Source organism: Hyperolius riggenbachi, chromosome 10 (assembly GCF_040937935.1).
Source record: "Hyperolius riggenbachi isolate aHypRig1 chromosome 10, aHypRig1.pri, whole genome shotgun sequence".
NCBI lineage: Eukaryota > Metazoa > Chordata > Amphibia > Anura > Hyperoliidae > Hyperolius > Hyperolius riggenbachi.
In genome coordinates, this window is record NC_090655.1 from 255,668,842 (window position 1) to 255,693,926 (window position 25,085).

Genomic DNA, 25,085 nt, shown 5'->3' on the forward strand with positions numbered 1-25,085 from the left:
CATGCTTACTACAGTTTGTTTCCTCCTTTACTTCTTTCCCATTACTAATTTCGGATGCCTGCATGAAACTTGGCACCTGAATGGTCATGTATTCACCAAGGATATCAAATCTGTCCAATAGTGTCCATTGTATTCTATGTCCGAGCAGTCACCCATTTAGTCACCTTATTTCCAGGATACTTCCCATATGCTCAGTGATGGTGGAGGGAGGAGAGGATTTCCATTTCCCGGCTACCAGTCTGTCAGCTGCTGGGGGAGGAGCACGGCCACAAGAGACTGAGAATCCCAGGAGAGATATGAAGAGATTAAAGGACAACTGTAGTGAGAGGTATATGGAGGCTGCCATATTTATTTCCTCTTAAGCAATACTAGTTGCCTGGCAGCCCTGCTGGTCTATTTGGCTGCAGTAGTGTCTGAATGACACCAGAAACAAGCATGCAGCTAATATGTCAGATCTGACAATCATGTCAGAAACACCTGATCTGCTGCATGCTTGTTCAGGGTCTATGACTAAAAGCGTTAGATGTAGATCATCAGCAGAGCAGCCAGGCAACTGGAAATAAATATGGCAGCCTCCATATCCCTCTCTCTACAGTTGACCTTTAAAGGGAACCTGAGCTGAGTAAAATTATGTAAAATAAACACATGATGTAGCTGCAAATGAATATTACATACTAACCGCACCATCAGTTCCTCTCAGAAGCTCACTATTTTCTTCTTAAAGTGATCCCATCCAGTTCTGACAAGATTTTGTCAGAACTGAAATATACCAGTTGCTGTCAGTTATATATCAGCTGCTGTCAGTTACAACTGAATGTGCAAGGTAATTTCCATGTTTCCTTATGGCTCAAGTGGGCGATATTACAGTTTAACAGTGTGCTGACCAGGAAGCTCTGTTATGAGGTAATGGCCATTTTCAAAATGGAGGACAGAGAATTCCATTGATCACAGCTGACAAACGGGACGCAGGACAGGAGAAAGATACTGATAAGCAGACTACATGGGAGTTAAGTATGACCTGTAGATGTTTATTTTGACTTTTTATTTTCAGTTAAGATTCTATTTAAGTGGACATCCCAGTCCAGACAATTTCTCCAGTAATTCTGCCTCTTTCTCTCAGTCTGGCAACCTCCCAACTTTTTGAGATAAGAAAAAGGGACGCTTAAGCCATGCCCCTGACACTCCCTTGATCACGCCGCTGACACACTCCTAGTCACACATACCATAAAGATTTTATAAGAACAATATGTTGTTTGGTAAATCCGACCACACTGGTCCTTTCTATCCTAGTTCATTCCCCTTCACATTAACATTTGAAAATAAGAAATATAACAATGTAAAGGGTGGGAATAAAAGTTAGTTTTACATGAGTTAGAAAAAGGGATTGGGTTCCCAAAGGGGGACTGTTCCTTTCAAAAGAGGGACAGCTGGGAGCTATGAGTCTGGTGCAATAAATTGACACTTCCTGTTATTACGGAGCCACATCCATATGGCAGCTTTACCTCTCTGGGGAATAATAATAATAATCTGATTTGTTTGAGGATGTCTACAGTGACAGAGAACGATAATAAAGATTGACTAGTGCAGGTGAGTCCACAAACAGAGACTGCAGTTAGCCTATTCACCACAAGATGGCGACCTCCCCTCTCTCCCAGGTGGAACGCACAGGCAGGAAGTTCTGAATCCATAGGCAGGAAGTGGAGGGGACATCTTGTTGGAAGAGGTATTTGTATGATTTTTGTTATACTATCAAATAGCTGATTTATCCCCATTGAGCAACATTGTGCGGGATGTAGGATAGGTGTGAGATTGAGCAGCATGTTCAGATGTCTCTGTATGTGTATTAGCGTCTGTTATAAATAAAGCTCGCATACAGTAAACAGTAACACTTGTATAGCACTATTCTCCTATGGGAGTCACAGTGCTTGGGTGCTGCAGCCACTATGGGGATACACAGCAGCCACCCTGGAGCATCAGGGAGTCTTGCCTCCGGCCTCCTTACTGATCTGCTGCTGCTGCAGCCAGGATATGATCCTCGGTCTCCTGCGCGGCGGAGCGAGGGGGGTACACACCGGGAGGGATAGAGTGAGTTGTGCTTAACAGGTTGCGATGAAAGATGGATGTGCCTAAATAGGTGCATCGCTCCCTACTGTCCCTCTTTTTGAGGAGCAGCCCCTCTTTGGGGACCCTGTCCATCTGTCTTTCTTCCTCATTTCTCCCTCTTTCAGGACTGATTTACAGATCTAGGTACTATTACGTTAGCCGGGCGCAACCACTAGGTGGCGTTAATTACTATTCCCCCTCCAGGCCACCATGGATAGTAGGGAAATATGTAACTCGCTGGTGGTTGTGCCCGGCTAACGGAATAGAACCCAGATCTATATAAATATATGTATTTTTCTACTTAAAATGGGTTTAATGGACTCTAAGCGTTATTCCCATCATTTAAGTTGATATATTTCATATTTTTTAAATGTAAATATGAAGGACAATGAACCAAAACAGAAAGGACCAGTGTGGTCTTCTGAAATTTTTATGGTATGCATGACTAGCGGTGTGTTGGGGGCATGGTTTGGGGTGTGGCTTAAGTGTCCTTCTTTCTTACCACAAAAAGTTGGGAGGTATGTAGGTACGATGTAAAGGTTGAGGCTAATAGATGAAATATACACAGGATATATTATAATATTTATAGACAATTCGGTAGCCACATGTGCCTCCAGTATTAGGTAGAGGTGTTCATCAGTATTAGGCAATCAGAGCCCCCCCCCCCCCAGTATTAGGTAATCAGAGTGCCCCCCCCCCTCCAGTATTGAGTAATCAGAGGTCCCCCAGTATTAGGTAATTAGAGAGCTTCCCAGTATTAGATAAGCAGAGGTCCCCCAGTATCAGCAATCAGAGGTCCCTCACAGTAACTGGTAATCATCCCCACCCCCCAGTATTAGGTAATCAGAATCTCCCCCCTCCCCCCCCCCTTCCCCAGTATTAGGTAGCCAGAGGTACCTCTCAGGAATCGGTAATCATGGCCCCCCCAGTATTAGACAATCAGACCTACAAACACTCTCCTCCACCCAGGACTCACCAGCAGCATTGATCAGACCTCAGTGAAAGTATGACTACTTTTATTTGTTTTATTTTACTTGTGTGTTGGGAAAATACCATTGGGGTCTGGCTGGTTTTTGGGATACAGTAAATAGCCTATGGTCCCAAGTCCCACAACAGCCACCCTGTCTTCCGGCGTACCTCTATCCTCTGTCCTGTGCTCCCCTAGTCATTCCAATAGACTGAATGCACAGCAATAGCAGCTTCTCCGCTAAGCTCCAACATTTTGCATCTTTCCACTACAACTCACCTCTCGCTCTAGTGCCTGGCATCTGGAAGCATGCACTAGAGCGAGGGGCAAGCTGTAGCAGATAGACGCACTCTGCAGGATCATGGTGGATATATTTTTAATTATGTTTAAACTTGATAGACAGATGTCATTTTTCAACCAAACGATGTAACCACCAGAGAAGGTATATGGAAAAGGGAGGGGGTGGCACTAGCACCACTAGGGAAGGTATATGGGAGAGGGGGTCTAATAACACTGTCTGGGAAGCTGTATGGGGGATGAAGGGAGCCACTAACACCACCAGGGAAGCTATGTGGGGAGGGAGAGATGCCTCTAACACCACCAGGGAAGCTGCATGTGGGAGTTAGGGGGCCAGTAACAACTCCAGGGAAGCTATGTGGGGAGGGAGGCAGCCACTAACACCACCAGGGAAGGTATATGGGGAGGGAGGGGCCACTAACACCACCAGGGAAGCTATATGAGGAGGGAGGGGGCCACTAACACCACCAGGGAAGCTATATGGGGAGGGAGGGGGCCACTAACACCACCAGGGAAGCTATATGGTGAGGGGGCCACTAACACCACCAGGGAAGCTATATGGGGATGGAGGGGGCCACTAAACACCACCAGGGAAGCTATATGGGGATGGAGGGGGCCACTAAACGCCACTAGGGGAGCTATATGTGGAGGGAGGGAGCCACTAACACCACCAGGGAAGCTATATGGGGAGGGAGGGAGCCACTAACACCACCAGGGAAGCTATATGGGGAGGGAGGGTGCCACTAACACCACCAGGGAAGCTATATGGGGAGGGAGTGGGCCACTAACCACCAGGGAAGCTATATGGGGAGGGAGGGGGCCACTAACAACACCAGGGAAGCTATATGGGGAGGGAGGGTGAACACGCTGAATCCAGCGCTGCAGACTTGGGCACAGCAGCGCAGGAGACTTCGTCGCAGCCGGCGCCACCATAGGCCGTAATGGGAACTACGGCTATAACAGGCACAGGGAGTAACTTCAGCGCTGTCAGAAGACGGAGCTGAAGTTGCTTTTAAAACAATAATTCGGCTTCCAGCGATTGCTGGAAGCCGAATTACAGTATATCATTCCCCCACTATCCATGGCGGCCTGGAGGGGGAATAGTAATTAACACGGCCCGGACTTGTGCGGCAGCAGGATCAGCCATATACCGGCTGTGTCCTGCGCCCAAGTCTCCGGCGCCTTTCTCGTACGCAGGGAGGGGGCCACTAAACACCACCAGGGAAGCTATATGGGGAGAGAGGGGGCCACTAACACCACCAGGGAAGCTATATGGGGAGGGAGGGGGCCACTAACACCACCAGGAAAGCTATATGGGGAGGGAGGGGGCCACTAACACCACCAGGGAAGCTATATGGGGAGGGAGGGGGCCACTAGCACCACCAGGGAAGCTATATGGGGAGGGAGGGGGCCACTAGCACCACCAGGGAAGCTATATGGGTGAGGGAGGGGGCCACTAACACCACCAGGGAAGCTATGTGGGGAGCAAGGGGGCCACTAACACCACCAGGGAAGCTATATGGGGAGGGAGGGGGCCACTAACACCACCAGGGAAGCTATGTGGGGAGGGAGGGGTCCACTAACACCACCAGGGAAGCTATGTGGGGAGGGAGGGGGCCACTAACACCACCAGGGAAGCTATGTGGGGAGGGAGGGGGCCACTAACAACACCAGAGAAGCTATGTGGGGAGGGAGGGGTCCACTAACACCACCAGGGAAGCTATATGGGGAGGGAGGGGGCCACTAACACCACCAGGGAAGCTATATGGGGGAGGGAGTGGGCCACTAACAGCACCAGGGAAGCTATATGGGGAGGGAGGGGGCCACTAACCCCACCAGGGAAGCTATATGGGGAGGGAGGGGGCCGCTAACACCACCAGGGATGCTATATGGGGAGGGAGGGGGCCACTAACACCACCAGGGAAGCTATATGGGGGGAGGGGCCGCTAACACCACCAGGGAAGCTATATGGGGAGGGAGGGTGCCACTACCACCACCCGGGAAGCTATATGGGGAGGGAGGGGGCCACTAACCCCATCAGGGAAGCTATATGGGGAGGGAGGGGGCCACTAACACCATCAGGGAAGCTATATGGGGAGGGAGGGGGCCACTAACAACACCAAAGAAGCTATATGGGGAGGGAGGGGGCCACTAACACCACCAGGGAAGCTATATGGGGAGGGAGGGGGCCACTAACACCACCAGGGAAGCTATATGAGGAGGGAGGGGGCCAGTAACACCACCAGGTAAGCTATATGGGGGAGAGAGGGAGGGGGCCACTGACACTACCAGGAAAGCTATATAGGGAGGGAGGGGGCCACTAATACCACCAGGGAAGCGATATGGGGAGGGAGGGGGTCACTAACACCACCAGGGAAGCTATATGGGGAGGGAGGGGGCCACTAACCACCACCAGGGAGGCTATATGGGGAGGGAGGGGGCCACTAACACCACCAGGGAAGCTATATGGGGGGAGGGGGCCACTAACACCACCAGGGAAGCTATATGGGGAGGGAGGGGGCCACTAACACCACCAGGGAAGCTATATGGGGAGGGAGGGTGCTACTAACACCACCAGGGAAGCTATATGGGGGGATGGGGGCCACTAACACCACCAGGGAAGCTATATGGGGAGGGAGGGGGCCACTAACACCACCAGGGAAGCTATATGGGGAGGGAGGGGGCCACTAACACCACCAGGGAAGCTATATGAGAAAGAGTCCATATAATCTATATATTTGGCGGCCGATCAACCATACAATTTGATGATTATTGTCTCATTGGATGAAAATCGGTGCCAACAAAAGCATGCCTGATCGACGATTTGACCAGTTTCAGCCCGAAACGGTGAGTATAGTGCACAGATCGCTATAAACCAACTTGTTACGCTTTCCTGCAATACTCTGCATGGCCCCACCTCCCACAAGTTACAGCAATGGGGGTGCTGGGGTGATGGGGAATGCTGTATTGGTAGTTTCAACACTGACAACTATACAACCTAGATTATCCTACCCTTATTATCGATAAAAAGGCAGCAGCATCCTGTACAGATCACATGACCACATCACTGAGGATGGATGAGGACCAGAGCAGTTAATCAGGACAAAAATATTACAGCCCTACGGGCACATTACCTCCATCATAGGGGCAGCATGCTCACATAACATGGATATCACTGCTCTACCAGCACATTACCTCCATCATAGGGGCAGCATGCTCACATAACATGGATATCACTGCTCTACCAGCACATTAGCTCCAACATAGGGGCAGCACGCTCACATAACATGGATATCACTGCCCTACCAGCACATTAGCTCCATCATAGGGGCAGCATGCTCACATAACATGAATATCACTGCCCTACAAGCACATTAGCTCCATCATAGGAGCAGCATGCTCACATAATATAGATTTCACTGCCCTACCAGCACATTAGCTCCATCATATGGGCAGCATGCTCACATAACATGGATATCACTGCCCTACCAGCACATTAGCTCCATCATAGGTGCAGCATGCTCACATAACATGGATATCACTGCTCTACCAGCACATTAGCTCCAACATAGGGGCAGCACGCTCACATAACATGGATATCACTGCCCTACCAGCACATTATCTCCATCATAGGGGCAGCATGCTCACATAACATGGATATCCGTGCCCTACCAGCACATTATCTCCATCATAGGGGCAGCATGCTCACGTAACATGGATATCACTGCTCTACCAGCACATTATCTCCATCATATGGGCAGCATGCTCACATAACATGGATATCACTGCTCTACCAGCACATTAGCTCCATCATAGGGGCAGCATGCTCACATAACATGGATATCACTGTCCTACCAGCACATTAGCTCCATCATAGGGGCAGCATGCTCACATACCATGGATATCACTGCCCTACCAGCACATTAGCTCCATCATAGGGGCCGCATGCTCACATAACATGGATATCACTGCTCTACCAGCACATTAGCTCCATCATAGGGGCAGCATGCTCACATAACATGGATATCACTGTTCTACCAGCACATTAGCTCCATCATAGGGGCAGCATGCTCACATAACATGAATATCACTGCCCTACAAGCACATTAGCTCCATCATAGGAGCAGCATGCTCACATAATATAGATTTCACTGCCCTACCAGCACATTAGCTCCATCATAGGGGCAGTATGCTCACATAACATGGATATCACTGCCCTACCAGCACATTAGCTCCATCATAGGGGCAGCATGCTCACATAACATGGATATCACTGACCTACCAGCACATTAGCTCCATCGTAAGATCAGCATGCTCACATAACATGGATATCACTGCCCTACCAGCACATTAGCTCCATCATATGAGCAGCATGCTCTCATAACATGGATATCACTGCCCTACCAGCACATTGGCTCCATCATAGGTGCAGCACGCTCACATACCATGGGTATCACTGCCCTACCAGCACATTAGCTCCATTATAGGCGCAGCACGCTCACATAACATGGATATCACTGCCCTACCAGCACATTAGCTCCATCATAGGGGCAGCATGCTCACATAACATGGATATCACTGCCCTAGCAGAACATTAGCTCCATCATAGGGGCAGCATGCTCACATAACATGGATATCACTGACCTACCAGCACATTAGCTCCATCATATGGGCAGCATGCTCACATAACATGGATATCACTGCTCTACCAGCACATTAGCTCCATCATAGGGGCAGCATGCTCACATAACATGGATATCACTGCCCTACCAGCACATTAGCTCCATCATAGGGGCAGCATGCTCACATAACATGAATATCACTGCCCTACCAGCACATTAGCTCCATCATAGTGGCAGCACGCTCACATAACATGGATATCACTGCCCTACCAGCACATTAGCTCCATCATATGAGCAGTATGCTCTCATAACATGGATATCACTGCCCTACCAGCACATTGGCTCCATCATAGGTGCAGCACGCTCACATACCATGGGTATCACTGCACTACCAGCACATTAGCTCCATTATAGGCGCAGCACGCTCACATAACATGGATATCACTGCTCTACCAGCACATTAGCTCCATCATATGAGCAGTATGCTCTCATAACATGGATATCACTGCCCTACCAGCACATTGGCTCCATCATAGGTGCAGCACGCTCACATACCATGGGTATCAGTGCACTACCAGCACATTAGCTCCATTATAGGCGCAGCACGCTCACATAACATGGATATCACTGCTCATTCCAGCACATTAGCTCCATCATAGGGGCAGCATGCTCACATAACATGGATATCACTGCCCTAACAGCACATTAGCTCCATCATAGGGGCAGCATGCTCACATAACATGGATACAGCTGCCCTACCAGCACATTAGCTCCATTATAGGGGCAGCATGCTCACATAACATGGATATCACTGCCCTACCAGCACATTAGCTCCATCATAGGGGCAGCACGCTCACATAACATGGATATCACTGCCCTACCAGCACATTGGCTCCATCATAGGGGCAGCACGCTCACATAACATGGATATCACTGCCCTACCAGCACATTAGCCCCATCATAGGGGCAGCACGCTCACATAACATGGATATCACTGCCCTGCCTGCACATTAGCTCCATCATAGGGGCAGCATGCTCACATAACATGGATATCACTGCCCTACCAGCACATTAGCTCCATCATAGGGCAGCATGCTCACATAACATGGATATCACTGCCCTACCAGCACATTAGCTCCATCATAGGGGCAGCATGCTCACATAACATGGATATCACTGCCCTACCAGCACATTAGCTCCATCATAGGGACAGCATGCTCACATAACATGGATATCACTGCCCTACCAGCACATTAGCTCCATCATAGGGGCAGCATGCTCACATAACATGGATATCACTGCCCTACCAGTACATTAGCACCATCACAGGGGCAGCATGCTAATATAACATGGATAGCACTACCCTGCCGGCACATTAGCTCTATCGTAGGGGCAGCATGCTCACATAACATGGATATTACTGCCCTACCAGCACATTAGCTCCATTATAGAGGCAGCATGATCACATAACATGGATATCACTGCCCTACCAGCACATTAGCTCCATCATAGGGGCAGCATGATCACATAATATGGATATCAGTGTCCTACCAGCACATTAGCTCCATCATAGGCAGCATACTCACATAACATGGATATCACTGCCCTACCAGCACATTAGCTCCATCATAGGGGCAGCATGCTCACATACCATGGATATCACTGCCCTACCGGCACATTAGCTCCATCATAGGGGCAGCATGCTCACATAACATGGATATGACTGCCCTACCGGCACATTAGCTCCATCATAGGGGCAGCATGATCACATGACATGGATATCATTGCCCTACCAGCACATTATCTCCATCATAGGGGCAGCGTGCTCACATAACATGGATATCACTGCCCTACCAGCACATTATCTCCATCATTGGGGCAGCATGCTCACATAACATGGTTATCGCTGCCCTACCAGCACATCAGCTCCATCATAGGGGCAGCATGCTCACAAAACATGGATATCACTTCCCTACCAGCACATTCGCTCTATCATAGGGGCAGCATGCTCACATAACATGGATATCACTGCCCCTCAAGCACATTTGCTCCATCATAGGGGCAGCATGCTCACATAACATGGATATCCCTGCCCTACCGGCACATTAGCTCCATCATAGGGGCAGCATGCTCACATTACATGGATATCATTGTTCTACCGAAACATTAGCTCCATCATAGGGGCAGCATGCTCACATAACATGGATATCACTTCTCTACCAGCACATTAGCTCCATCATAGGGGCAGCATGCTCACATAACATGGATATCACTGCCCTACCAGCACATTAGCTCCATCATAGGGGCAGCATGCTCACATAACATTGATATCACTGCCCTACCAGCACATTAGCTCCATCATTGGGGCAGCATGCTCACATTACATGGATATCACTGCCCTACCAGCACATTAGCTCCATCATTGGGGCAGCATGCTCACATAACATGGATATCACTTCCCTACCAGCACATTAGCTCCATCATAGGGGCAGCACGCTCACATAACATGTATATCACTGCCCTACCAGCACATTAGCTCCATCATAGGGGCAGCATGCTCACATAACATGGATATCACTGCCCTACCAGCACATCAGCTCCATCATAGGAGCAGCATGCTCACATAACATGGATATCACTTCCCTAGCAGCACATTAGCTCCATCATATGAGCAGCATGCTCTCATAACATGGATATCACTGCCCTACCAGCACATTAGCGCCATCATAGGGGCAGCATGCTCACATAACATGGATATCACTGCCCTACCAGCACATTAGCTCCATTATAGGCGCACTACGCTCACATAATATGGATATCACTGCTCTACCAGCACATTAGCTCCATCATATGAGCAGCATGCTCACATACCATGGATATCACTGCCCTACCAGCACATTAGCTCCATCATAGGGGCAGCATGCTCACATAACATGGATACCACTGCCTTACCAGCACATTAGCTCCATCATAGGGGCAGTACGCTCACATTACCCTACCAGCACATTAGCTTCATCATAGGGGCAGCACGCTCACATAACATTGATATCACTGCTCTACCAGCACCTTAGCTCCATCATAAGGGCAGCACGCTCACATAACATGGATATCACTGCTCTACCAGCACCTTAGCTCCATCATAAGGGCAGCACGCTCACATAACATGGATATCACTGCCCTACCAGCACATTAGCTCCATCATAGGGGCAGCACGCTCACATAACATGGATATTACTGCCCTACCAGCACATTAGCTCCATCATAGGGGCAGCACGCTCACATAACATGGATATCACTGCCCTACCAGCACATTAGCTCCATCATAGGGGCAACACATTCGCATAACATGGATATCACTGCCCTACCAGCACATTAGCTCCATCATAGGGGCAGCACGCTCACATAACATGGATATCACTGCCCTACCAGCACATTAGCTCCATCATAGGGGCAGCATGCTCACATAACATGGATATCACTGCCCTATCAGCACATTAGCTCCATCATAGGGGCAGCACGCTCACATAACATGGATATCACTGCCCTACCAGCACATTAGCTCCATCATAGGGGCAGCACGCTCACATAACATGGATATCACTGCCCTACAGGCACATTAGCTCCATCATAGGGGCAGCACGCTCACATAACATGGATATCACTTTCCTACCAGCACATTCGCTCCATCATAGGGGCAGCATGCTCACATACCATGGATATCACTGCCCCACCAGCACATTAGCTCCATCATAGGGGCAGCATGCTCACATAACATGGATATCCCTGCCCTACCGGCACATTAGCTCCATCATAGGGGCAGCATGCTCACATAACATGGATATAACTGCCCTGCCAGCACATTAGCTCCATTATAGGGGCAGCATGCTCACATAACATGGATATCACTGCCCTACCAGCACATTAGCTCCATCATAGGGGCAACACATTCGCATAACATGGATATCACTGCTCTACCAGCACATTAGCTCCATCATAGGGGCAGCACGCTCACATAACATGGATATCACTGCCCTACCAGCACATTAGCTCCATCATAGGGGCAGCATGCTCACATAACATGGATATCACTGCCCTATCAGCACATTAGCTCCATCATAGGGGCAGCACGCTCACATAACATGGATATCACTGCCCTACCAGCACATTAGCTCCATCATAGGGGCAGCACGCTCACATAACATGGATATCACTGCCCTACAGGCACATTAGCTCCATCATAGGGGCAGCACGCTCACATAACATGGATATCACTTCCCTACCAGCACATTCGCTCCATCATAGGGGCAGCATGCTCACATACCATGGATATCACTGCCCCACCAGCACATTAGCTCCATCATAGGGGACAGCATGCTTACATAACATGGATATCACTGCTCTACCAGCACATTAGCTCCATCATAGGGGCAGCATGCTCACATAACATGGATATCACTGCCCTACCAGCACATTAGCTCCATCATATGGGCAGCATGCTCACATAACATTGATATCACTGCCCTACCAGCACATTAGCTCCATCATTGGGGCAGCATGCTCACATAACATGGATATCACTGCCCCACCAGCACATTAGCTCCATCATAGGGGCAGCATGCTCACATAACATGGATATCCCTGCCCTACCGGCACATTAGCTCCATCATATGGGCAGCATGCTCACATTACATGGATATCACTGTTCTACCGGAACATTCGCTCCATCATAGGGGCAGCATGCTCGCATAACATGGATATAACTGCCCTGCCAGCACATTAGCTCCATTATAGGGGCAGCTTGCTCACATAACATGGATATTACTGCCCTGCCTGCATATTAGCTCCATCATAGGGGACAGCATGCTTACATAACATGGATATCACTGCTCTACCAGCACATTAGCTCCATCATAGGGGCAGCATGCTCACATAACATGGATATCACTGCCCTACCAGCACATTAGCTCCATCATAGGGGCAGCATGCTCACATAACATTGATATCACTGCCCTACCAGCACATTAGCTCCATCATTGGGGCAGCATGCTCACATAACATGTATATCACTGCCCTACCAGCACATTAGCTCCATCATTGGGGCAGCATGCTCACATAACATGGATATCACTTCCCTACCAGCACATTAGCTCCATCATTGGGGCAGCATGCTCACATAACATGGATATCACTTCCCTACCAGCACATAAGCTCCATCATAGGGGCAGCACGCTCACATAACATGTATATCACTGCCCTACCAGCACATTAGCTCCATCATAGGGGCAGCACGCTCACATAACATGGATATCACTGCCCTACCAGCACATTAGCTCCATCATAGGGGCAGCACGCTCACATAACATGGATATCACTGCCCTACCAGCACATTAGCTCCATCATAGGGGCAGCACGCTCACATAACATGGATATCACTGCCCTACCAGCACATTAGCTCCATCATAGGGGCAGCACGCTCACATAACATGGATATCACTGCCCTACCAGCACATTAGCTCCATCATAGGGGCAGCATGCTCACATAACATGAATATCACTGCCCTACTGGCACATTAGCTCCATCATAGAGGCAGCATGCTCACATAACATGGATATCACTGCCCTACCAGCACATTAGCTCCATCATAGGGGCAACATGATCACATAACATGGATATCACTGCCCTACCAGCACATTAGCTCCATCATAGGGGCAGCATGATCACATAATATGGATATCAGTTTCCTACCAGCACATTAGCTCCATCATAGGCAGCATACTCACATAACATGGATATCACTGCCCTACCAGCACATTAGCTCCATCATAGGGGCAGCATGCTCACATACCATGGATATCACTGCCCTACCGGCACATTAGCTCCATCATAGGGGCAGCATGCTCACATAACATGGATATCACTGCCCTACCGGCACATTAGCTCCATCATAGGGGCAGCATGCTCACATAACATGGATATCACTGCCCTACCAGCACATTAGCTCCATCATAGGGGCAGCATGCTCACATAACATGGTTATCACTGCCCTACCAGCACATTAGCTCCATCATAGGGACTGCATGCTCACATAACATGGATATCACTGCCCTACCGGCACATTAGCTCCATCACAGGGGAAACATGCTCACATAACATGGATATCACTGCCCTACCAGCACATTAGCTCCATCATAGGGGCAGCATGCTCACATGGATATCACTGCCCTACTAGCACATTAGCTCCATCATAGGGGCAGCACGCTCACATAACATGGATATCACTGCCCTACCAGCACATTAGCTCCATCATCGGGGCAGCACGCTCACATAACATGGATATCACTGCCCTATCAGCACATTAGCTCCATCATAGGGGCAGCACGCTCACATAACATGGATATCATTGCCCTACCAGCACATTAGCTCCATCAAAGGGGCAGCACACTCACATAACATGGATATCACTGCCCTACCAGCACATTAGCTCCATTACAGGGGCAGCACGCTCACATAACATGGATATCACTGCCCTATCAGCACATTAGCTCCATCATAGGGGCAGCACGCTCACATAACATGGATATCACTGCCCTACCAGCACATTGGCTCCATCATAGGGGCAGCACGCTCACATAACATGGATATCACTGCCCTACCAGCACATTAGCTCCATCATAGGGGCAGCATGCTCACATAACATGGATATCACTGCCCTACTGGCACATTAGCTCCATCATAGGGGCAGCATGCTCACATAACATGGATATCACTGCCCTACCAGCACATTAGCTCCATCATCGGGGCAGCATGCTCACATAACATGGATATCCCTGCCCTACCGGCACATCAGCTCCATCATATGGGCAGCATGCTCACATAACATGGATATCACTGCCCTACCAGCATATCAGCTCCATCATAGGGGCAGCATGCTCACATAACATTGATTTCACTGCTCTACCAGCACATTAGCTCCATCATTGGGGCAGCATGCTCACATAACATGTATATCACTGCCCTACCAGCACATTAGCTCCATCATTGGGGCAGCATGCTCACATAACATGTATATCACTGCCCTACCAGCACATTAGCTCCATCATTGGGGCAGCATGCTCACATAACATGGATATCACTTCCCTACCAGCACATTAGCTCCATCATAGGGGCAGCACGCTCACATAGCATGCATTTCCATATGCCTCCATGGCAGCATACAAATGGGTTAAGCCCCACCCCTACCAATTAAGAGGACCTTCGCTATAAAAGAAAGTGACCCCTAGCGAGCAGCATTCTCATTTTTGTCCTCACCTCCGAACAGGTTCCTTAGTGTTTCATCGCTATTTATTTTTATTTTACTCTTACCTCGCCGACATTCCTGCGGCGTTCTGGCCAGGTTCAGCCTCTCCTGGTCGCAGCCCTGTTTTCATGACTAAATGTCAAATTATTCAGGGACCTTATATCTGGGGTGATGGTGGGAGCTTGATCTAAATGATCTTTTCTCCCCTTTATGGCTGCTCTGCATGACTTAACTACGATTGCAGAGCACAGTGTGATCCTTCTCACCTTTTTTTCTTCCTGTCTGCTGTCTGCAGTTGCACAGGTTAGTGGTGCATAGTTCAGTTTCTCCTGCTGGGTGTTTGGTGCGGCTGAGTGTTCAGTGTGATCCCTCTCACCTGTATCTCTTGCTCTGTCTGCTGACTGCTCAGGCTCCATTATGTGAGGCATACTTCAGCCTCTCCAGGTCTCACAGTGAAAGGCTCTGAAGCACATGGCTTAGAGTGCATTCCAGCTAGGAACGCACAGCCATCAGACCAGGAAGTGTTTGCAGTAACTGCTCTCCAATCCCTGCTCTGGACACAGCAGAGATCTCCTCACAGCTGAGCTCTCCTCCCCTCCTCTCACAAGGCTGGATACACACAGGACTGTGCTGGCTGCAACACTACCTCCCTCTGTGTCTGGCTTAAAGGTAAAGGCACTATTATTTGCTGTCCCTCTGATGTAATGCTTCTCAAGCTGCAGGAGGAGGTAAGTTATTCCAAGTATCTTGGTAGCACTATGTACTATATTTTATCATCTGCCATTCTCATTATAAACAGTTATATGAACAGTATTGTATACTATGTGCAATATAAATGACATAGCATTCCTTGCATGAAAGTATTATCTGATTTCTTATTTTTCTGCTACGTTTCATGTATCTTTTATCTTACTTATTTCATCTCTTGCGGTCCGTTGGACTGCATTCTGGATCACACTGTGCCAGAAAAAGATAATTCTAAGGTCAATAGGTAAGAGTCATACAGGTAAGTGACCCCGCTTTTCTACAAAAAGAGAGCACACCTTCCATAAATGGGCTGTACTTTTTTATATACAAGCCCAGGAAGAAGAGAACAAAGGAGGGCAAGTTCCCACCACAGTTCTAGGACATTAGTTCCTTATGTCATCAACTAAGATCCTGCTTTAGATCTTTATATCATCACTCAGGATCCTGCTCAAGGAGCAGGTAAATAATCTGCCTGGGAACTGGAGGATCAGGTCCCAGTTAAAGGTACCATAACCCCCCAGATTGCTGGGCTTGTGGCGACAGAACCATGCCAGGGAAATCGGTAAAGTAGATCTGTTTCCACCAGATGGGAAAAGAGCCAGAGTTCCACCAGATGCACACATCCAAGATGGTAAAGCAGGTTGTCCAGGAATCAATGGACTCCTATGTAGGCTCTTTGGTCCCCAAGCATCCTCCCAGCAAATCAATGAAGATACTGAATATCCTCAATCATCTATGGTTTAGCATGAATCCAATGAGAGTGAGCATACAGATATCTGGTTTCTATTTCTCCTTTATCCAAACCATCTGTGAAGCCATTCACTGGGAAGAGGAAACCCTTCTCCAGGCTAAGAAACGTCTGAAATAATTATCATTCTCCTTTCCTGTCTTGAAAGAGATCAAATAAAGATGAATGGGAAAAGGTAAGGAGAAAGTCCTTCCTGAAAAAGCAGGCTTTCCAAACATAATCCTTTTTCTTCAAAAAAATTCTCCAGTCCTAGCGTTCGCTTCCATGGTGGACATGTCAGTCATGCGTCTTGCATGCCATGTAAGGTTAAGTCTTGATTACTTTTTAAGATGTCCTAGACCATAAACTTGATATAGATTTAACAATGGTGTATACCACTACTGGAGGGGCATGTAAACCAGCCCTGGCTCTATCTTCAGTTGCCACGGAAGTGGACAAGGATTCTGATTCTATCCTGGCAGCTTAGAGATCTTTCATATTGTCTCTAAGTTTATTAGGGAAGCGGCTATAGATTTAGTCCAGTCCACTTAATATGCCAGGCTTTTTGCCATGACAGTGAATTGGCCTGTTAAAAAAAAAAAAATCTAGTCTGCCGATCCCAGCTTTCAACAAAATGTGTTTAAAATTCTGTTTGATGGAGGAAATCTTTTTAGTAACAAGTTGAATCTGGCAACCAACAGTCACCAAGGCTGGTATTATACCAGAGGAGAGAAGACATTGCGGAAAGAAAGACCAGACCATAGGAATTGGCAAACTTCACATACTAATCTCCATAAGCTCACAAAGCAGTCAGCGCAGAGTCCTATTGACAATTCTGAAGTCCAGATAGTAGCTGCAAGACTTCAGCAGTTCCATATTATCTGGACAAAAACAATTAAGGATGAGTGGGCCACAGATACAGAGTGGTTCGGTTTTTCTTGGATGTGCAAGTTCACTCCACCACTCAGTCACTTTGTCTTTACAGAGACCTGCTCTTTTACATTCATGACTCATTGCAGAAAACGGCTGTTATGTTGGTTCCAGAAGAGGAGCGCTTTCAGGAAGTCTACTCTCAACTCTTCATTGTAAAGAAGTCAGGTGATCTGTGTTCAGTACTGGATCTGAAATTCCTAAATCTTCATCTTTCTGAAAACATTCAAGATGGAGTTACAACAAATGAATGGACCAGCCATTCCCTTACAGAACTGAATATATTCAATAGACTTGGCAGATGCATTCATTATTTCAAACTTCTTTCCACCATGCAGTTGGTAACATTCTTCTCCAGTAACCACCCTCCTTCTCGACATTATCACAGCCATGACAACCTTTGTTGGTACTAGTGTGTCTGGTGGCTCAGTTGAGAAAGCAAAGTTAGGACTTTATCACTATTTAGACAATCTTTTGTTGCTAGCCTCAGATCCCAAGGCTCTACTGTGTTAGCAACAGATTCTTCTTCAAACACTGTCTGTCTTTGGCTGGTTAACAAACAAGGAGGAAAGCCACCTCACTCCTTCTGAGGACCTAATCTTTCCGGGAGCAAGATTCCAATCTATATCCAATGCTGTAACCAGATGAGAAAATTGCTGCCAAAAGTTCGCGAGTGCTGATTTATCATACTATATTCATTAATCAAGGTGTTGTATACACCTCCTGGGCACTTCGTCATCTACAATCCAGATGGTCAAATGGGTTCACTGGCACATCTGCCCATTCCAACTAGGGTTTCTCCATCAATGAAACCACCAGAGTTACTCTCAGACCATCCTTCTCACTCCCACAATGAGACTGTCTGCGGTGGTGGCTAAACACAAGCTCAACAACTATTAACCAATCGTTCACCCATAACTCGTAAAGATGCAAGCATGGTTTGACATGTCTACAGGTCGTATTAGCCTAGGTAAAATAGTCACAACAAAGCTGATCAATCCCTGCAAATCTACTCAAACACAGGGTGGCTTATATGGTGCATCAGACCTTCAGCCATTACTGGGATGAGACGTCAGTCTTTGATATCAGGTAGCAGAGGGACACAAGGAGTCTGTTCCTCGTGTTAGAGGTCAGCAATATTATCTCCAGTGCAGAGAGCAATCTCTGCAGCATTATGGCAGTTTATCTCATAGGGCCTCAGAACTCTGTGGCAGATTTTATCAATCAAGGGGACTGAGGCAATAGCTTTTGGCTACTCAAAAAAATATATCCAGAGTGATCTGTGACCATTGGGTAGGTGGACCTGATGGCAACCTACATCAACTAAATGCCAGCTCGAGGAGATTCGCCCCCACATTCAAGGGCTCAGAGTGCTCTGGCAACACCTGAAATTTCTGAATGGTCTTTGTTTTTTTCCTCCAACTCCACTTATCTTCAAAATTCTGAGGAGACTCCTCCTAGAACAAGTGGTACTCCTGGAAGTGGGTCCATTTTGGCCATGCCAGCCATGAGTCCCTCTAATTTGGAGCCTGAAGTTGGAACCTCCTATTCCTCTTCCAGTCAGACCAAACCCCCTGTCCCAGGACTCAATTTATCATCTGTCTCCTCAATCCCTTAATTTAATGGCTTAAGGATTGTGGGAGGAAGCTTAGAGACCTGGTAAACTCAGAATCATTGATAAACACACTGCTAAAAGCAGGGAAAACTACCACAAACTGGAAAATATTTTTTCTCAATTGCTCTGGTAAATAATTTTGATCCAATGGCTCCACCAGCACAACATATTCTTAGCTTCCTCCAGATTGGCCTAGAAAAACAATTGGCTCGCACTCTCAAAGTGCAGGTTTCTGCGATCTCTGCTTTGACTGATCACTGCTGGGTCTCTAACCCTCTAATAGTGCAATTTATGAAGGCTGCCACCAAAAACGAGCATCCTAATTGCAACCTTTTTCCAAAGTGGGAACTGTGCAGGTTCTCAGTTACCTAGCAAAACCTCTTTTTGACCCAGTGGAAGACTGCAGGAGATGAGACTTAACCTTAAGAACTCTAGTCGCTATCTCTTCGGACAGAAGAGTTTCCGAGCTCCAGGATCTAGGGGCTCATTCTTGACATTCTACTCAGTAGTCTTGAGACAGATTAGATAATATAAGTAGTCTTGAGACCACTACAGCACTTCACTTCCGGGCTTCCCTTTAATCAGGATCGGACAGTGCCATCTTTTATGGATACAAATTCCTCTGATCTGCATGTTCTAGATGTTGAAAGAACACTTAGAGCCTATGTGAATGTAACAAGGGAGCTTCAGAAAATCAGAACAGCTCTGCATAATTCCATCAGGTCTGAGAAAGAGCCAGCTAACATCAAACTCAAAAGATCTCTTCATGGCTCAAATGAATCAACAAAGCCTTTTATTAAGGCTAGCCTATTAGGGTTTTTGACCTTGTCCCTCTGGGTGGCATCACAGTGCACTCTTCTCAGCTGTCCCCTGTGCCACCTTCTCTATCCGGGCAAAGATTCACCAGGCTGCCAACTGGTCCTCTGTCCATACTTTCATTGCCCATTTCAGAGTCAATCCAGCAGCCTCCGCTTCAGTTTGAGAAAGTTATTTCTGAATCTGTTAAAGCCTTAATTGAAATTATTTGTGGTCAGCAAGTCTTGTCCCACCCTTACTTTTTTTTGCTAGTTAAATCCCATTTGTATGCTGCCATGGAGGCATATGGAAAACGGAAAATTGTATACTCACCTAACGGTAATTTTCCTTTCCATGTGCATCCATGGCAGCATACGGATTTACCTCCCTTTCCTTTTGTTGACTTTTTGCTGTTCTCCGGTTCGGCTAGTTAATGAGAATGCTGCTCGCTAGGGGTCACTTTCTTTTATAGCTAAGGTCCTGTTAATTGGTAGGGGTGGGGCTTAACCCATTTGTATGCTGCCATGGATGCACATGGAAAGGAAAATTACCGTTAGGTGAGTATACAATTTTCCGTTATCACCGCCCTACTAGCACATTAGCTCCATCATAGGGACAGCATGGTCACATAACATGGATATCACTGCCCTACCAGCACATTAGCTCCATCATAGGGGCAGCATGCTCACATAACATGGATATCACTGCCCTACCAGCACATTAGCTCCATCATAGGGGCAGCATGCTCACATAACATGGATATCACTGCCCTACCAGCACATTAGCTCCATCATAGGGGCAGTATGCTCACATAACATGGATACCACTGCCCTACCAGCACATTAGCTCCATCATAGGGGCAGCATGCTCACATAACATTGATATCACTGCTCTACCAGTACCTTAGCTCCATCATAAGGGCAGCATGCTCACATAACATGGATATCACTGCCCTACCAGCACATTAGCTCCATCATAGGGGCAGCACGCTCACATAACATGGATATCACTGCCCTACCAGCACATTAGCTCCATCATAGGGGCAGCACGCTCACATAACATGGATATCACTGCCCTACCAGCACATTAGCTCCATCATAGGGGCAGCACGCTCACATAACATGGATATCACTGCCCTACCAGCACATTAGCTCCATCATAGGGACAGCACGCTCACATAACATGGATATCACTGCCCTACCAGCACATTAGCTCCATCATAAGGGCAGCACGCTCACATAACATGGATATCACTGCCCTACCAGCACATTAGCTCCATCATAGGGGCAGCACGCTCACATAACATGGATATCACTGCCCTACCGGCACATTAGCTCCATCATAGGGGCAACATGCCCCCCCCCCTTCTTTTTTAAGTACCACTATCACGAATAATTGTAAGATTTATAATAAATAATTACAGTACATTTCTCTTAGGTTAATATGCACTATAAATCACTTTTCTCCTATCTTGCGATTTCTTACTGTAGGCAGTAAAAATCTGACAGGTATTGTACTAGTCCATCACCTCATGGTGATTCAACATATTTCCAGTATACTTTACAAAAACAATCTCTGAAAAGGTCCAAGAAAAGGAATTAACTGCGCTCATAGACTAGGATAAAGTGTAAGTTCAGTCCCAATATCACCAATCCAGTTGTCTTCAATCCAACTGTATCTGAGTCATCCAATTCCAGGAGACTAGAACGTCTCCACGATATCCAGCCAACACTTCATGTAAAATAAAAATGAGAGGCACATAGCATAATCCAAATTACATAATAAATACCCGTCACCTCTCCAATGTGATCACAGCTCAGCAACCGGTGCAGAAACACACTCCCCCCAGTGCGTCCGCGTGTAATAAAGGTCTTTAGCGGCCCCTGATGAGTCCTACCTTTGCCGAAACGCGTAAGGCGGAGCTACGCATCAAGTGACCAGCAGTCGTAAGGAGATGCGAGGAAGCGAGGCGGCATGTGTATCAGCGGCTATCCGGGACCGCTACAGACCTGTATTACAACAACAACAAATAACATTTGTAAAGCGCTTTTCTCCCGTAGGACTCAAAGCGCATAAGCATGGCTCCGACCATCGTGGTACAGAGGAAGAATTTTATAAGTCCGAAAATGCCAGTCTAAACAGGTGGCTTTTCAGTCTAGATTTGAATAGCTCCAGGGATGGTGCTGTCTTTACTGGGTGTGGCAGGGAGTTCCAAAGAGAAGGGGCAGCATGACAGAAGGCTCTGTCTCCAGATTTTTTGTGGTGCACTCTGGGAGTGACCAAGTTTATAGAACTAGCTGATCTGAGGTTGTGAGAGGTGTGGTGCAGCTTCAGCAGGTCCTTCATGTATCCAGGGCCCAGATTGTGCAGGGATTTGAATGTCAGCAGTCCAATCTTGAAGAGTATTCTCCATTCTACTGGTAACCAGTGCAGTGAGCTAAGGATCGGTGTAATGTGACAGTGGCGCTTGATCTTCTGCTTTTGTGAGTGCATCCTTGAACTTTTATGTTTTCATCAATAAATGGTTTAACACTATATGGAGCTTTTTTGAGATTGTGGATTTGGCGAAGTCATCGGTGACCAGCAGCTGTACCTGCCCCCGTGTTGCTTTATATCTTTACCTGTGGAGGTTAACTGGGTGAGTGCGGACGCTCTGGGCGGAATGTGTTTCTGCACCGGGTGCTGGGCTGTGATCACACTGGAGAGGTGACGGGCATTTATTATGTAATTGGATTACGCTATGTGCCTCTCATTTTTATTTTACATGACGTGTTGGCTGGTTATTGTGGAGCCGTTCTAGTCTCCTGGAATTGGATCACTTAGATACAGTTGGATTGAAGACAACTGAATTGGTGATATTGGGACTGAACTTATACTTAATCCTAGTCTATGAGCACAGATAATTCCTTTTCTTGGACAGTTTTATGTATGACAGTACATTTATTAACCTCCCTGGCGTTCTATTAAGATCGCCAGGGAGGCTGCTGCGCAGTATTTTTTCGATTTTTTTTAAATCATGTAGCTAGCCTAGTGCTAGCTACATGATTCCCCCCTCCCTGCCGCATCCCTCCCACCCCTCCGATCGCCGCCGGTGCGCGGTTCTGAACGGGATTTCCTTTAGGGCTTCCCCCGTCGCCATGGCGACGAGCTGAATGACGTCATCGACGTTGTGACGTCACAGGGAGTCTCGATCCACCCCTCAGCGCTGCCTGTCACTGATTGGCCAGGTCTGGGGGGGGGGGGGGGGGGCCTGTTACGCAAAGTGCGTGCTGCGTGTTTTTAAAAAAAATTATGCAAATCGGCCCAGTGGGGCCTGAGCGGCGCCCTCCGACGGTTATGGACGAAATAAGCCGTCCATACCGCTAAGGAGGTTAATGCGCACCACGTTGTTTTTATTAAATTATATACTCCTATCCATAGCGCAGACTAATTGTGTATTAATCTTTGAAAAGGATCTATACAAAGATGCTGGCCAGCCTCACTACTCACTTGCACACTGTTTTGGTGTTCGAACTTAGTAACTGCCATTCAGTAAGGGCTTTTAAAAATAAGTCCTGAGACTTCCATATGGGAAATTTACTTGTCCAAAATCTGTCAGACCTGTCAGTTTTTACTGTAAGTAACAGGGAAGAAGGAAAACAGTAATTTTTAGTGCAATTTACTGTGGAAATACAGGTCCTTCTAAAAAAAATTAGCATATTGTGATAAAGTTCATTATTTTCTGTAATGTACTGATAAACATTAGACTCATATTTTAGATTCATTACACACAACTATCTCAAAAAATTAGCATATTTCATCCGACCAATAAAATAAGTGTTTTTAAAACAAAAAAAAGTCAACCTTCAATTAATTATGTTCAGTTATGCACTCAATACTTGGTCGGGAATCCTTTTGCAGAAATGACTGCTTCAATGCGGCGTGGCATGGAGGCAATCAGCCTGTGGCACTGTTCAGGTGTTATGGAGGCCCAGGATGTTTCGATAGCGGCACACCAGACTATCACTGACTGTGGGTACTTGACACTAGACTTCAGGCATTTTGGCATTTCCCTCTCCCCAGTCTTCCTTGATTTCCGAATGACATGCAAAAGTTGCTTTCATCCAAAAAAGTACTTTGGACCACTGAGCAACAGTCCAGTGCGGTTTCTCTGTAGCCCAGGTCAAGCGCTTCTGCCGCTGTTTCTGGTTCAAAAGTGGCTTGACCTGGGGAATGCGGCACCTGTAGCCCATTTCCTGCACACGCCTGTACACGGTGACTCTGGATGTTTCTACTCCAGACTCAGTCCACTGCTTCCGCAGGTCCCCCAAGGTCTGGAATCGGTCCTTCTCCACAATCTTCCTCAGGGTCCGGTTACCTCTTCTCGTTGTGCAGCATTTTCTGCCACACGTTTTCCTTCCCACAGACTTCCCACTGAGGTGACTTGATACAGCACTCTGGGAAAAGCCTATTCGTTCAGAAATTTCTTTCTGTGTCTTACCCTCTTGCTCGAGGGTGTCAATGATGGCCTTCTGGACAGCAGTCAGGTCGGCAGTCTTACCCATGATTGCGGTTTTGAGTAATGAACCAGGCTGGGAGTTTTTAAAAGCCTCAGGAATCTTTTGCAGGTGTTTAGAGTTAATTAGTTGATTCAGATGATTAGGTTAATAGCTCGTTTAGAGAACATTTTCATGATATGCTAATTTTTTGAGATAGGAATTTTGGGTTTTCATGAGCTATATGCCAAAATCATCAATATTAAAACAAAAGGCTTGAACTACTTCAGTTGTGTGTAATGAATCTAAAATATATGAAAGTTTAATGTTTATCAGTACATTACAGAAAATAATGAACTTTATCACAATATGCAAATTTTTTTAGAAGGACCTGTAAATGTACATATTGCTTATGCATAATTATGTATTTTAAATTTTACAATTATTCCATGATAGTGGTGTGAGGATCCGCTCGGCTGCCCGCGCAGGCAGGCAGCTTTTTGACCACT

At 47.2% G+C, this 25,085-nt stretch overlaps 1 pseudogene; it reads left to right on the forward strand.

The window, feature by feature from the left end:
* Positions 1-25,085, forward strand: part of LOC137537112 (zinc finger protein 91-like) — an 87,649-nt pseudogene that overhangs the window by 55,048 nt on the left and 7,516 nt on the right.